At 43.8% G+C, this 14130-nt stretch overlaps 2 protein-coding genes across 2 annotated transcripts in view; both read right to left on the minus strand.

Annotated features, from left to right (window-relative positions):
• The window catches only part of LOC110531972 (transmembrane and coiled-coil domains protein 1), a 466184-nt gene that overhangs the window by 392428 nt on the left and 59626 nt on the right, over positions 1–14130 (minus strand). The gene's annotated exons all lie outside the window — the stretch shown is intronic.
• Positions 1–14130, minus strand: part of LOC110531964 (prickle-like protein 2) — a 126779-nt gene that overhangs the window by 27084 nt on the left and 85565 nt on the right. The gene's annotated exons all lie outside the window — the stretch shown is intronic.

Here is a 14130-nt window from a genome sequence, read left to right on the forward strand (position 1 = left end):
TACTCCCTGTTCACCCACGACTGCGTGGCCACGCACGCCTCCAACTCAATCATCAAGTTTGCGGACGACACAACAGTGGTAGGCTTGATTACCAACAACGACGAGACGGCCTACAGGGAGGAGGTGAGGGCCCTCGGAGTGTGGTGTCAGGAAAATAACCTCACACTCAACGTCAACAAAACTAAGGAGATGATTGTGGACTTCAGGGAACACCCCCCTATCCACATCGATGGAACAGTAGTGGAGAGGGTAGTAAGTTTTAAGTTCCTCGGCATACACATCACAGACAAACTGAATTGGTCCACTCACACAGACAGCATCGTGAAGAAGGCGCAGCAGCTCCTCTTCAACCTCAGGAGGCTGAAGAAATTTGGCTTGTCACCAAAAGCACTCACAAACTTCTACAGATGCACAATCGAGAGCATCCTGGCGGGCTGTATCACCGCCTGGTACGGCAACTGCTCCGCCCACAACCGTAAGGCTCTCCAGAGGGTAGTGAGGTCTGCACAATGCATCACCGGGGGCAAACTACCTGCCCTCCAGGACACCTACACCACCCGATGTTACAGGAAGGCCATAAAGATCATCAAGGAAAACAACCACCCGAGCCACTGCCTGTTCATAGTATATAAATATAGCAATACTAGAGTATTTATACCATAGAATACTATAGTGTTTTTCATGTGGGCTAGCATTGCACCAAAACACTAAGAATCTCCAATCCTGTAGAAAACAGTCACTTAGGCAACAGTAGACGCCAAACTAAGTTGTCTTGATTTCATTCATCTCCTGTCGGTTCAGAGAAAGGCCACAGCTTCCATCAGCATCCTGTCAAGATGGCTGACTAGAGAAAATAACTATCATCAGCAATACCTGTCATCTATTAACAGAGCCCCGGGAGCGAGCGAGGGAGAGAGCAAGCAAGGGCGGGAGGTACAGCACTTTACTGTGGAGACAGGAGTTTTAACTTCAGCCTGATCGACCTGAGAACAAACACGGAACTAATTTCTCCATCATAAGGACAGCTCCCGTCCATGGAAAGTACAGTGCCTTGCAAAAGTATTCGGCCCCCTTGAACTTTGCGACCTTCTGCCACATTTCAGGCTTCAAACATAAAGATATAAAACTGTATTTTTTTGTGAAGAATCAACAACAAGTGGGACACAATCATGAAGTGGAACGACATTTATTGGATAATTCAAACTTTTTCAACAAATCAAAAACTGAAAAATTGGGCGTGCAAAATTATTCAGCCCCTTTACTTTCAGTGCAGCAAACTCTCTCCAGAAGTTAAGTGAGGATCTTTGAATGATCCAATGTTGACCTAAATGACTAATGATGATAAGTACAATCCACCTGTGTGTAATCAAGTCTCCGTATAAATGCACCTGCACTGTGATAGTCTCAGAGGTCCGTTAAAAGCGCAGAGAGCATCATGAAGAACAAGGAACACACCAGGCAGGTCCGAGATACTGTTGTGAAGAGGTTTAAAGCCAGATTTGGATACAAAAATATTTCCCAAGCTTTAAACATCCCAAAGACCACTGCAAATCTACCAAGACCTGGCCGTCCCTCTAAACTTTCAGCTCATACAAGGAGAAGACTGATCAGAGATGCAGCCAAGAGGCCCATGATCACTCTGGATGAACTGCAGAGATCTACAGCTGAGGTGGGAGACTCTGTCCATAGGACAACAATCAGTCGTATATTGCACAAATCTGGCCTTTATGGAAGAGTGGCAAGAAGAAAGCCATTTCTTAAAGATATCCATAAAAAGTGTTGTTTAAAGTTTGCCACAAGCCACCTGGGAGACACACCAAACATGTGGAAGAAGGTGCTCTGGTCAGATGAAACCAAAACTTAACTTTTTGGCAACAATGCAAAACGTTATGTTTGGCGTAAAAGCAACACAGCTCATCACCCTGAACACACCATCCCCACTGTCAAACATGGTGGTGGCAGCATCATGGTTTGGGCCTGCTTATCTTCAGCAGGGACAGGGGAGATGGTTAAAATTGATGGAAAGATGGATGGAGCCAAATACAGGACCATTCTGGAAGAAAACCTGATGGAGTCTGCAAAAGACCTGAGACTGGGACGGAGATTTGTCTTCCAACAAGACAATGATCCAAAACATAAAGCAAAATCTACAATGGAATGGTTCAAAAATAAACATATCCAGGTGTTAGAATGGCCAAGTCAAAGCCCAGACCTGAATCCAATCGAGAATCTGTGGAAAGAACTGAAAACTGCTGTTCACAAATGCTCTCCATCCAACCTCACTAAGCTCGAGCTGTTTTGCAAGGAGGAATGGGAAAAAATGTCAGTCTCTCGATGTGCAAAACTGATAGAGACATACCCCAAGCGACTTACAGCTGTAATCGCAGCAAAAGGTGGCGCTACAAAGTATTAACTTAAGGTGGCTGAATAATTTTGCACGCCCAATTTTTCAGTTTTTGATTTGTTACAAAAGTTTGAAATATCCAATAAATGTCGTTCCACTTCATGATTGTGCCCCACTTGATGTCGATTCTTCACAAAAAAATACAGGTTTATATCTTTATGTTTGAAGCCTGAAATGTGGCAAAAGGTCGCAAAGTTCAAGGGGGCCGAATACTTTCGCAAGGCACTGTACAAGGAATGTTTATGTCTGTGCTATTTTCTCTCTGTGCTTGAAGTTTATGCTTTAGTTTGTTCCAATTTTGTTCCTGATCGAATAAAAACATTGCAATCCAACAAACAGCATAAACAGCATATTTGATTTAACCATTACATAGCCAGGGATCCATGCTGAGACCATGGTATCTTTTGCATATGAGCCCTGCATGAACACATCAATAATCAACAATTACACTTTACATAGCTACAGTATATACTGTACAGATCAATTACACAATACATGGAAAGCAAACACAAAACATGAAAAACAAAACACATTCTTCAGCCCTCTAACATCCACCTGAATTGCCCTAGAGCAGGGGTCTCCAACCGTTCCTAGAATGAGAGCTACTTAATAACCTCTTGCTCCTACCTGAGATGCAGATGTCTCATCTAGACACCTGGAAATGCAAATGCGCTACGCTAAATGCTAAATGTACTCGTTAAAACTCAAACGTTCATTAAAACACACATGCAGGGTATTGAATTAAAGCTACACTCGTTGTGAATCTAGCCAACAAGTCAGATTTTTTAAATGCTTTTCGGCGAAAGCATGAGAAGCTATTATCTGATAGCATGCAACACCCCAATATACCTGAAGGGGACGTAAACAAAATAATTAGCGTAGCCGGCGCTACACAAAACACAGAAATAAAATATAAAACATTCATTAGCTTTGATGATATTCTTTGTTGGCACTCCTATATGTTCCATAAACATGACAATTGGGTCTTTTTCCCGATTAAATCCGTCCATGTATGCCCAAAATATCCATTTGTATAGCCTGTCTGGATCAGGAAAAAAGCTCCCTTCCAACACGCAACGTCATTTTTAAAAATTATATAAGTTGCCTATATTCTTTGACAAAACACTTCAACCTACTTTTGTAACCCAACTTTAGGTATTTGTAAACGTTAATAAGCGATCAAATTGATCACTGGGCGATCTGTATTCAATAGCAGCTACTCAAGAAAATGATGTCCTTTGTCTCTCTTCCAAAATCGATTGCTGTATGCTGGACGGAATGAAGGATCTACTTGTCATTACACAAAGGATTTTTGTCAATGAAAATGACATTTTTGGCGACATCGTGTGGAAGTTGTAGGAACTGCAAGCTCCCTGCTATATATTTTTGCTTGCAATAAACAATTCAGAGACTGGCGGATTAATACTTTTCTGTGGTTTTTGTGACCAGGTTTTTCTTGGGATTTCGCTTGCTGTTCACATTCTGGTTTAGTCACAGACGTTATTTAACCAGTTTTAGAAACTTCAGAGTGTTTTCTATCCACACATACATTTCTATGCATATACTATATTCCTGGCATGAGTAGCAGGACGCTGAAATGTTGCGCGATTTTTAACAGAATGTTCGAAAAAGGAGGGGGTAGACTGAAGAGGAAAATTACGAGCTAGTAATTGTTTTCTAACTTTCAAATAGGTACTTCCATCTCTTCTCATCTCCACCCCGGGTCTTTAGTTTACAAGAGAAAGTAGTGTCGTGACGTTGTATTAGTTAATGTGACGACTGTTGCTCATCGAATGATTAAGCAGTGGTTCTTAACCTTGTTGGAGGTACTGAACCCCACCAGTTTCATATGCGCATTCACCGAACCCTTCTTAATTGGAAAAATAAAATGATTTTTTCAAATTCAAAACAGGTATATATTTGACTGGTGCACAAAATGAAGCGTGCATCAACATCACTGTGTTCAAAGAACAAAATCATCAAAATCTAAGTGCGTGGCAATTGCTTGCTTCAGTTCCGCGGGTACAGAAATGTCTCCGATTCCAGAAACATCTTCGATCTTACTTACACAGTCGTCCAGCAGGGGAAAGGTTGCGAAGTTATTGTTCTCTGTTCGTCGTTTCCATGACGGTAGCCTTTTTTGAAAAGCCTTCAGGTTTTCCTCCACTTCGATGATGTTGACTCCACCGCCCTGCATCTTTTGATTGAGATGATTGAGAGCTGCGAAGATATCAGCCATGTACGCTAAAATGAGAATGAACTCAGAATTTTTGAAGCAATCTGCATGGCAATGTTGGTGCTCTTGCAAAAACAGGGCTAATTCCACATGCACGGCAAAAACATGATTCAGCACCTGTCCCCGGGATAACCACCGAACGTTAGAATGGTACAGAAGTACCTCGAATTCAGAGCCCATTTCTTTACACAGCTCACTGAAGATGCAATGCCGCAGAGTACTAGTTCGCACATAGTTCACGCATTCCACTACAATTTTTAATACTTCTGCCAGTTTTGGAGGCAAGGTTTTTGTTGCCAACGCATGCCTGTGCAGAATACAATGCGTAACAATGATGTGTGGTGCATCGGCTTTCACTAGCGCACCAAAACCAGACTTTCTTCCCAGCATGACTGGAGCTCCGTCCGAACAAACTGCAGAAACCATATCCCACGAAAGATTGTTGTCTTTGAAGAAGTCATCCACAAGTTTCTTCACATCGGCTGCCTTAGTTGTTGTTGTAAGAGGCTTACAAAATAAAAAATCATCCTATATCACATCGTCTTTCACATAGCGCACAAATACAGCAAGCTGGCTTAGATTGGAAACGTCTGTGGTCTCGTCCAGTTGAAGGCTGAATTTTGCCGGGCTTGAAATCAGATCTGCAACTACTTGAGCCAAGATGTCGTTGCTCATGTCCTCTATTCTGTCGCTGATGGTGTCATTTGAAAGAGGAATTTGGGATAACTTAACTTCAGCCTCTTTTCCCAGCATGATATTCGCCATCTTCAACACAGCTGTGTGTTTCACCAATTGTGTGTGGTTTGCCCTGCTTTGCGATCAGGTAAGCAACTTCGTACGATGCTGTGAGGATCGGTTTGTTGATGTGTACAAAGCCGAGAACAGGCAGAGTAGCCTTTTCATCGAATTTGGCTCTCTTCACCTTGAATTCAGCGAGCGTTGTGTTCTTGTATTTTCCATCTCCATGCAGCTTAAGGAAGTTTTCTCTTAGTTTTGCCGGTGCTAGACTAGAATTGCTCAACTTGGCATTGCAAATCATGCAGTTAGGACGCTGACTCCCATCACGTTCCGTTATACATGTGAATCCATATTGTACATATTCGTCCGACCACTTTCTTTTTTTGCTCGACATAGTAAGTATGAAGGGATTAAAATATTAAGAAAGAAATCACAAGACGTACCATCACGACAGTCACAAGTCGAGCGATGTAGCGTGATCACATGCAGCCAATGATGGCCAAGCGGAGCGTGTCATCACGAATCATATGAATCGGATGAGTGTCTTGACCTCCGCCGAACCCCTGAGACTGACTCACCGAACCCCTGGGGTTCGATCGAACCCAGGTTAAGAACCACTGGATTAAAGGTTTCTAATTCCGTGATTAACTGAACCAAGCAATTATTAAGTCATTAACTTGGGGCACCATGGGAAAATTAGTTTTATTGAGTTTATATTTCCCAAATTAACTCAAAGAATATCAGAATATCGATTTTTACAACCGACATTAATTAACCAGTTACCTCTACAGTCTTGTTCTGAACGTCTCATAATCCTGGAATCTGCACGGACCCGGGTTTCACCAATGAGTTCGTACCACACCAATCTTAGTTGAGTATTTATTTACTAGAAAGCTAAAATGATGATAAAAGATATACATACACAAAAACACATTCTAGGCTATTGATTAGAACTTAATATAACGGGCCAACACACTATGGCGCATGTTACCCAAAATGGGGATTTAAAAGAGAGAGAAAAAGAGAAAGTACACGAGAGAAATATACATTTGGGTGAATTTGTCAGCTACGCTTATTCTAACCCTTGCCCCAAACTGCCGCTCTTATGGTTCAGAATATAATGATGTAATTACGTGGGGAAGGTCTCAGTGGATTCTCCGCGTGGACCGTTCAGGCTGCTCAATGACTCTTTGGTTGTCCTCACGATGTCAGTGTCCTTTTGGCTTAGGAGTCTGTTCCCTCGCCCTTGCTCTGGAAGGGCTCTTCTGAGGACAGACAGCTCTGTAGCTCAGAGCTCACAGCGTAGGAATGAAACAGTGTAGATACCACGATTCGATGGGGAGTGGAGGCTAGGTGGTTCGACTTGAATTCACCCGCTTAGACACAGCTACTCATCCGTAGCTTGGGTAGAAAAATATTTCTTTGTCATCATACTTGAGTTGCGTTTTGGGTTTGTTGACTTTTTAGACCTCGGCTGCAGCTTGGGTCACTTAGTCTGATATGTTAATTCTTCAATCACAGGTTTTATAGCCTTGGGTCAGAAGTGGACGTAACCGCCTTTATGGCAATTCTCTGGGCGTACCAAGTTAAGAGCAAGGTCTAGATTTGACTCAAATCCAATTTTAGACAACTAACTTCACATTTCATCTTTACCAAAACATTCTCTTTGATTTGGACATTTTCCATACAATGTACAATGTATAAAGATCAAACATATACTAGGTAAACTGTTAACGTTACAATGTTTTCATAATAATGTAATCTATTAACCTTTAAAAACAAAACAAAAATGACATACATTTTCATATTCCATCTATCGCCATGACCACCATTGTGGCTGACGGAAACCATTGTTCCAAAGTCCCTTTATTTAATGTTTAATGTTCTGAGACTGGTTCTCCATATTGAGGGGACACAGGAATGTTGTGTGGACTAAGATTTACCAGGGGCGTGAGGGGTCATAAAAACCCCACATCTTCAGACCCCTAGATCTCTCCTCCTCCGTTGGGGTTGAGAGATAATCTGTAGGGTTGTGGTCTCCTGTAACATGACCTGATCAGGACAGTCATGACAGTAGTGTACTATGTTTCTGTCAATATACCTGGTGAAATAATGGTCCATAAACAACTGTAAGGGGGGGCCCTATAAAATCTATATTTTTCCAAATTCTGTTTCTCAGTTTTATTATTCCTGGTTCTAGATTTTCTTTTTGTTTTTCACTCCCAGAATTACAATAGTTCATAGAGAAACAACAAAATTGAAGCTGGGGACAATAAAAGGCCACTCTAAAATGTGCAGTTTTGTCACACAACACAATACCACAGATTGGCATGCTGACTGCAGGAATGTCCACCAGAGATGTTGCCAGAGAATTTGGTACCACGTCCAACTAGCCTCAAAACTGCATACCATGTGTAACCACGCCAGCCCAGGACCTCCACATCCAGCTTCTTTACCTTTGGGATTGTCTGAGACCAGCCACCTGGAAAGCTGATGAATGTGGGTTTTCACAACCCAATATTTTTTGCACAAACTGTCAGAAACCATCTCAGGGAAGCTCCTCTGCATGGTCGTCATCCTCACCAGGGTCTTGACCTGAATGCAGTTTGGCGTCCTAAACGACTTTAGTGGGCAAATGCTCACCTTCGATGGCAACTGGCATACTGGAGAAGTGTGCTCTACATGGATGAATCCTGGTTTCAACCTTACCTGGCAGATGGCAGACAGTGTGGCAGTATGGCGTTGTATGGGCAAGCGGCTTACTAATGTCAACATTGTGAACAGAGTTACCCATGGTGGCGGTGGGGTTATGGTATGGGCAGGCATAAGCTTCGGACAACAAACACAACTGCATTTTGAATGCACAGAGATACCTTGACGATATCCCGAGGCCCATTGTCGTGGAATATATCTGCCGCCATCACCTCATGTTTCAGTATGACATTGCACGGCCCCATGACGCAAGGATCTGTACACAATTCCTGCAAGCTGTAAATGTCCCAGTTCGTCTATGGGCTGCATTCTCACCCATTGAGCATGTTTGGGATGCTGTGGATCGACGTGTACTACTGCATGTTCCAGTTCCCGTCAACATCCAGCAACTTCGCACAGCTATTGAAGTGGAATGGGACAATATTCCATAGGCCACAATCAACAGTCTGATCAACTCTATGTGAAGGGGATGTGTCGCGCTGCATGAAGCACATGGTGGTCACAGCAGATACTGACTGATTTTCCTACCTTTTTTTTAAGGTATCTGTGAACAATCGATGCATTTCTGTATTCCCAGTCATGTGAAATTCATAGATTAGAGCCTAATGAACTTACTTTAATAGACTGATTTCCTATGAACGGTAAATCAGTAAAATATTTGAAATTGTTGCATAAAGCATTTATATTTTTGTTCAGTAGATACAAATTATATACTTACTCATGGTATACTTGTCACGACTTCTACCGAAGATATTCGGCGGTCGACTTCACCGGTCTTCTAGCCATCGCTGATCCATTTTTCATTTTCCATTTGTGTTGTCTTGTTTTCCCACACACCTAGTTTCATTTCCCTCACTATGTGTTGTGTATTTAGCCCTCTGTTTCCCCCATGTCTTTGTGCGTGAATGTTTGTTTTAAGTGCTTGTGCACATGTTGTCTGGAGCACGACGGGGTTTGTACCTATGTGTTGTTATTTTTGATGCCGTTGGTTTTGCCATTAAACTGCTCCGGCTATTATCTAGTTCTGCTCTCCTGCGTCTGACTTCGCTGCCACCAGTTACGCACCCCTTACAGCAAATGGGTCTTCCAAATGGACAATGTCGTGGAAATTTCCTCTATTTACCAAATCATGAGAGCAAACCACACACAAGTCAGAGTTAGTTATCACAAAATCCATCTTTAATTATATGAGCTCTATCATTACCCTGTGACTCTCAGATCAATTCAGTGTCTATCAATGAATTCTCTGAGTCCCTTACACATTTCAACTGAGATCCTTTATAGCAAAGACACACACATAGCCAGACAGCATAGGCATAATTTATCGTTCAGCTTTGTCTCCTAAACTATGTTATTTTCTCAAACTCAGAACCATAAACCAATCCTCCATATCAACAGGCATATATCAAATCCATCCTATCTTGACAAGATCACAGAGACACACTGACTGGCACACAGACATTGTGGAGCCAAGAGATACACGCCCTCTCTCCGGCCCCAGCAACTTAGTCTTGACATAGAACAGATACTGCAACCCCGCCACAGTATTATACAAACATAACATTCTGATGAGAAGTAACTTACAAACATATGATGAATATAAAACATCGTACCTATGTTACCAACTAATTCTGATTATTCCCCAACAACAATGACCCCAAGCATACTTCCAAAGTTTTGGCAAAATGGCGTAAGGACAACAAAGTCAAGGTATTGGGGTGGCCATCATAAAGCCCTGACCTCAATCCTATAGAAAATGTGTGGGCAGAACTGAAAAAGCGTGTGTGAGCAAAAACTCCATTCAACCTAGTCATAGACTGATCTCTCTTTTACCGCAAGGCAAGCGGTACTGGAGCGCCAAGTATAGGTCCAAAAGGCTTCTTAACAGCTTCTACCCCCAAGCCATAGACTGCTGAACAGCTAATCTAATGGCTACCTGGGCTATTTGCATTGCCCCCCCACCCCCATGTTTACGCTGTTGCTACTCTGTTTATTATTCATGCATTATTCTACCTATACTTTACTTACATTTTTTTTTTTACTTCAGTTTATTTTAGTAAATACTTTCTAAACACTTTTTTCTTAGAACTGCATTGTTGGTTTTAAGGGCTTGTAAGTAAACATTTCACTGTAAGGTACCTGTTGTATTCAGGGGTGACAAATACAAATTGATTTGATTACAACAGTGATTGTTGATTTCTGTTAATTAATCCCATAATGTTGCCAACTGGTGATTTCATTCATTCATTCATCAAGCATGTCACACATATTATCTAGATACTGACTGTTAGCACTTGGTGGCCTATAGCGACACTCCAAAAGAAAAGGCTTTACATTTCTCAACTAACAATGTGCCAAGTGAACCTGCAACCACAACACTTCAATAACACTTGACATAAGATCTTCTCTAAGCATTACAGGGATATGGCTCTGAATATTCACAGCAGCACCTCCCCCATAAGCACTTCGGTCTCTTCTATAGATGTTATATCCTTGTACTGCTACTGCTGTATCATCAAATTAATTATCTAAGTGAGTCTCATAAAGGGTAGTATATGAATGTTATCTGATGTTAGCAAGTTATTAATTTCATGAACCTTATTTCTAAGGCTACATACAGTATATTACTATGGGCTATTTTCAGACCTTTCCTTGGGTAGCTTATCAGAGATAGAGATAATATGGAAAAGTAAGAGAAAAATATATATATTCAGCAGTCCATTAATCAATTGGTGTATGTGTGTGTGTGCTGCGGGGTTGAAGCTATGAACCCATAGGTTTGGCTCTCATCCCTTCCAGGCTTCTGGGAGGGATCTAGACAGCCACAATCCCGGACAATCCGCGGTCCCAGCCACAATGAATAACCGCGTTGTGGGCTGCAGTCAGGGGCTGCTAGCATGATAGGTATCTAGCTAGCCTATCATTCTTCGCCAAATAGCTTTCCAATACACTTTCAAAACAACAAACTTTCCAAACAACAAACCAAGCTCTCCCTGGTTCCACGTTCAATGGGAAGGGATTTGAGACAATTACAATAAAGGCAGATTGAAGCTCTGACAGAGCCTGGTCAGCTGTGGGGGCAATAGCATACACCACGGTGTCATCTGCAAACAGATGAAAGTTTGAATTATTACAGATACAGTAAACCAATATTGTTTGAAATTTTGCTGGATAGAATCCCCGAGCTGACAAGGTAAACATCAGTTTTTCTGCCCATTAGCAAGGCAGTTAACCCACTGTTCCCGGGGCGCTGAAGACGTTGATGTCGATTAAGGCAGCCCACCGCACCTCTCTGATTCAGAGGGGTTGAATGTGGAAGACACATTTCAGTTGAAGGCATTCAGTTGTACAACTGACTAGGTAGCCCCCTTTCCCCTTTCATGTAAATAGTGAAAAGAACCGTACCAAGAACCGATCCCTGTGAAACACCCTTTGTTAGGTGTTCTGTCCTTAATTTATTTTTCAAACCATCTACATGTTGCCGGGTTCTGTAACGTTCTGACCTTAGTTCTTTTATTATGTCTTTGTATTAGTATGGTCAGGGCGTGAGTTGGGTGGGTTGTCTATGTTCCGTTTGCGTTTGGCCTGGTATGGTTCTCAATCAGAGGCAGGTGTCGTTAGTTGTCTCTGATTGAGAATCATACTTAGGTAGCCTTTTCCCACTTGTGTTTCGTGGGTGTTTATTTTCTGTGTCTGTGTGTTCCACACGGAACTGTTTCGGTTAGTTATTTCACGTGTCGTTTATTGTTTTGTTTCAGTGTTTGTTTGGTTTAATAAAGAGCATGAACACATTCCATGCTGCGCATTGGTCCTCCGATCCTTACTACTTCTCCTCGTCAGAGGAGAGGAGGAAGAGGAAGAAGACAGCCGTTACAGAATCACCCACCAACCAAGGAGCAGGTAGCGTGGTAACCGAAATCGCAAGACTCCTGGACATGGGAGGAGATTTTGGACGGCAAGGGACCCTGGGCACAGGCTGGGGAATATCGCCGCCCCAAGGCAGAGCTGGAGGCAGCGAAAGGCGAGAGGCGGTGGTATGAGGAAGCAGCATGGCAGCGCGGCTGGAAGCCCGAGAGGCAGCCCCAAAAATGTCTTGGGGGGGAGTACACGGGGAGTGTGGCTAAGTCAGGTAGGAGACCTGAGCCAACTCCCCGTGCTTACCGTGTAGAGAAGTGGACCGTGCGTCTCCTCGGGCCGGGGTACATGGCACCAGCCTTACGCATGGTGTCCCCGGTTCGCCAGCACAGCCCAGTGCGGGCCATTCCACCTCGCCGCACTGGCCTGGCTACGGGGAGCATTTAACCAGGTAAGGTTGGGCAGGCTCGGTGCTCGAGCGCTCCAGTGTGCCTTCACGGTCTGGTCTATTTGGTGGCAGCCCCCCGCACCAGGCTGTCTCTCCGTCTCCTCCCTATAGGTGCTCCCGCCTGTCCAGTGCTGCCAGAGTCTTCCTCCTGCCCAGGGCTGCCAGAGTCTCCCGTCTGTCCTGAGCTGCCAGAGTCGCCCGTCTGTCCTGAGCTGCCAGAGTCTCCAGTCTGTCCTGACACAGCCAGAGTCTCCCGTCTCTTCTGAGCTGCCAGAGTCTCCCGTCTGTCCTGAGCTGCCAGAGTCTTCCTTCCGTCCTGAGCTGCCAGAGTCTCCCATCTGTCCAGAGCTGCCAGAATCGCCCATTTGTCCTGAGCTGCCAGAGCCGTCAGTCAGCCAGGAGCTGCCAGAGCCGTCAGTCAACCAGGAGCTGCCAGAGCCGTCAGTCAGCCAGGAGCTGCCAGATCCGTCAGTCAGCCAGGAGCTGCCAGAGCCGTCAGTCAGCCAGGAGCTGCCAGAGCCGTCAGTCAGCCAGGAGCTGCCAGAGCCGTCCGTCAGCCAGGAACTGCCAGAATCGCCCTTCACTCCGGAGCTGCCGGAGTCTCCCGCCTGTCCGGTGCTGCCCGAATCTCTCGTCCGTCCGGTGCTGCCGGAATCTCCCATCCATTGGGGACCCGTGGTTTGGGTCCCCAGTCCGAGGTCGGCGGCGAGGGTCGCCGCGTTAAAGAAGTCACAGAGGCGAGTAAAGAGGCGGAGAAGGACTATGGTGGAGTGGGGTCCACGTCCCGCGCCAGAGCCGCCACCGCGGACAGACACCCACCCAGACCCTCCCCTACAGGTTTAGGTTTTGCGGCTGGAGTCCGCACCTTTGGGGGGGGGGGGGGTACTGTCACGTTCTGACCTTAGTTCTTTTATTATGTCTTTGTTTTAGTATGGTCAAGGCGTGAGTTGGGTGGGTTGTCTATGTTCCGTTTTCTATGTTGTGTTTGCGTTGTTTGTTGGTATGGTTCTCAATCAGAGGCAGGTGTCGTTAGTTGTCTCTGATTGAGAATCACACTTAGGTAGCCTTTTCCCACTTGTGTTTTGTGGGTGTTTATTTTCTGTGGTTGTGTGTTCCACATGGAACTGTTTCGGTTTGTTATTTCACGTGTCGTTTATTGTTTTGTTTCAGTGGTCGCTTGGTTTAATAAAGAGCATGAACACGTACCATGCTGCGCATTGGTCCTCCGATCCTTACTACTCCTCCTCGTCAGAGACAGAGACAGCCGTTACAGGTTCAGACCAATTGATGAAAGCCTCTGAATAAGTAATGAGGTATCTACTGTGTTGAATGCTTTAGACAGGTCCAAAAAATACATGTTATAGTTAAAAATTATCTAAGCGGACTATTTTCAATCAAATCAAATCAAATCAAATGTTATTTGTCACACTGCACAAAAACAACAGGTTACAGTGAAATGCTTACTTACAAGCACTTAACCAACAATGCGGTTTTAATTAAAAAACTTAAAATAAAACATATAAAAGTAACAAAGAATTATAGACCACTGAAATCTTTTTTTTTTTTTTTACCTTTATTTAACCAGGCGAGACAGTTAAGAACAAATTCTTATTTACAATGAAGGCCTTATCGGGGAACAATGGGTTAACTGCCTTGTTCAGGAGCAGATCAACATATTTTTACCTTGTTAGCTTGTGGGTTTCGATCCAACAACCTTTCGGTTACTGGCCAAATGCT

Source organism: Oncorhynchus mykiss, chromosome 9, assembly GCF_057628025.1.
Source record: "Oncorhynchus mykiss isolate SJ-2025 chromosome 9, ASM5762802v1, whole genome shotgun sequence".
NCBI lineage: Eukaryota > Metazoa > Chordata > Actinopteri > Salmoniformes > Salmonidae > Oncorhynchus > Oncorhynchus mykiss.